Source organism: Gossypium hirsutum, chromosome A04 (assembly GCF_007990345.1).
Source record: "Gossypium hirsutum isolate 1008001.06 chromosome A04, Gossypium_hirsutum_v2.1, whole genome shotgun sequence".
Classification (NCBI taxonomy): domain Eukaryota; kingdom Viridiplantae; phylum Streptophyta; class Magnoliopsida; order Malvales; family Malvaceae; genus Gossypium; species Gossypium hirsutum.
The window spans coordinates 43,456,337-43,459,311 of NC_053427.1; positions in this window are offsets into that span (position 1 = coordinate 43,456,337).

Here is a 2,975-nt window from a genome sequence, read left to right on the forward strand (position 1 = left end):
AACCCCTAATTATTTTTTTACAATTTTTGATGATTTTCCAAAGTCAGAATAGGGGAACCTGAAATCATTCTGACATTCTCTCACAAAATTTATTAATCTCATAATTTACAATTCCATTGCTTACATTGTTTCTTCCATGAAAAAATAGACTCAATAAAATTTAATTTAATATTTTATTCAACCTCTAACTCAATCTCCACTATTTTTGATGATTTTTCAAATTTAGACTACTGCTGCTGTCCAAAACTATTTTAGTGCAAAATGTTGATTTCCAAGTTTATAACACCCTTATTTCCTTTCTCTACAATTTTTTTTTTTGCATCATTTTCTCTTATTTGTCTTTTTCCTCGATAGCAAGCAATATTAGCTTTTCGTTTAATCCTGTTTTCAGCGTTTCGGGTACACACCTGGTATCATTTTTTATGCGTAAGCACTCCTAAGCCTCTAGAACCTAAAAATCAACCAACATATCTCTAGATTAATCACTTAATTCATTTTTAATCAACCAATTTTGGAAGGAAATCGACTAAAAACCTAACAAAACCCTTCCCTCGCTTGAGTAACCATGACTTCACACAATCACAACGTCGATTCAAAACCATAAGCCCCTTGATTAACTCCTAAACACCAAAAAGGAATCCCCCTTTTAGAGATTAACCAAGAACGATTAACAATAGACAAAACTGTTACTTACGGAACATGTGCAACCAACGATGAACAACCAGATCAATTGGAAAAAAAAATAAGGGGGAAAATAATGGAAATTTCGGCAGCAACTAAGGGAAATAATCGGTAAAGGAGAGAAAAGAAGAAGAAGAAGAAGAAAACATCAGAAACAGTTTGGGGAATTGGAGAGAAAATCAAAAATCTATTTTTTTTTGCAACAAAAAGATAATCAGATTATTTTCTAATAACCTCTCCCCAATTATCTCCTAAAATCACTCCCTATTAACCCATTAAAACACAACTACTCAGAATTTTGCCCCAACACAACTCTTAGTCGAAATTAGAACAAAATTACTGTCTCCACGCCATCACAGAGAATTGAACACAAGACCTCCAACACTCCACCTAACTAGACCAGCAGGCGTATTCTGATATAAACTTACCAACAATTAAACTTAAGCCCTTTGCACAAGGTTAAGGCTTTATTTATAAAAATACCAAAATTTTCCCAAGTAAGGCTTGAACTTGGGACCTCTCACACACACCGAGAACACTTAACCACTGAAGCAAATACACACTTATGTGTCACACATACACGAAATAAAAAATTAAAATTTTAAGGCATTATAAATTATGTATGTGTGAATTATAATAGATGAACCATAACGATTGATTTTGTTTTAGCATGTATTTGGTTAAGTAAATAGTAGTGAATTGAGAATTGGAATAGATGAGAGTATAATGGTATTAATTGTGCATTTGTTAGATGATTTTGGTGGCCTATTTATGTGACGAATGGTACCATTTGAGTGTTTTTAGGTATGTGCAAAATGGGTGGCAAATTGGCCTTGCAAATGGCCTATTTTTGTCCACACAGGCAGAGACACGAGCGTGTGTCTCAGCCGTGGGCGACACACATTTATGGTACACGACCGTGTGTCCCCTGATGTTGAAATTGAATTGAAGTCAGTATGCCCCACACGGTCTCACACACGGGCGTGTTACTGGCCATGTGGTATAAGTCAGTATACCCCCTAAAGGGCACACATGCGTGTGGTTGGCCTAATGACCCAAGTCAGTATACTCTTCAGTTTTCACACGGCCTGACACATGGGCGTGTCCTCATCCATGTGATGCAAGCCAGTATGTATGCCCTGTTTCACATGGCCTAAGACATGGGCGTGTCTACTAGTCGTGTGAGGCACACAGCCTATTCACATAGGCGTGTGACCCTTGTATGATTGAAAAATTTCTAAGTTTTTCTAAAACTTTTGTATGTTATCTGGTTAGTCCTGAACCACTTCTAAAGCATGATTAAGGCCTCGTAGGCCCTTATAAGGGACAAAGTGATTGTGTTGAACGGTTTATGAGATTGTATGTTTTATGTTGTAAATTGATAGGTAATGCCTCATAACCCTATTTCAGCAACGGATACGCATTAGGGGTGTTACAGAAAGTGACCATTTAGGTGATTTTTATATGTGAATTTGGTATGTTTTGAATTGGCAAAACATGATATTATGAGCAATATGGTGGTTGGTATTGAAATAGCATGACCTAGGCTTAATTGAGATTGGTTTGAATGCCATTTGATGATATGGTCTTATGCTATTTGACATGTTTAGGTGAATGTAAGTTTAGGTGAGAAAGATGGCTTGGATAATAGCTTATTTTTGTCCACACGGATAGAGACACGGGCAAGTGTCTCAGCCGTGTGTGATACTCGGTTAGGTGTCATGGCCGTGTGTCCCCTAATGTTTATTTAGAAACCAAGTCAGTAGCTCCACACGGTCCAGCAGACGGATGTGTGACTTAGCCGTGTGGCATATGTCAGTATACCCTACAGTTTTGGCACAGCCTAGTACACGGCCTGGCATACGGGCATGTGAGGCTATTTTGAAGGGTACACGGGCTAGTCACACGGGTGTGTGGTTGGTCATGTGACTCAAGTCAGAGGGTTATACAGGGTCAGACATGGGTGGGGACACAACCATGTGATCTCATTTTGAATTTCCACACGGCCTGTGACACGGGCGTGTCTTTGGCCTTGTGAGACACAGGACTGAGCCACATGGGCGTGTGTCCCCTATATTCAGAAAAATTTTCTATGTTTTCCAAAAATTTCCTGATTTATCGGTTTAGTCTCGAACTACTTCTAATACTTGTTTCTGGCTCTTGTTTTTGGCCTCGAGGGCTTGTGTTAGGGATTATATGATTTTTTTGTATGTTTTTTAATTGATATTATAATTGTAATTCAAATTGTATGATTGCTTATGAGATTAATTCAGCAATGCTTCGTAACCCTATTT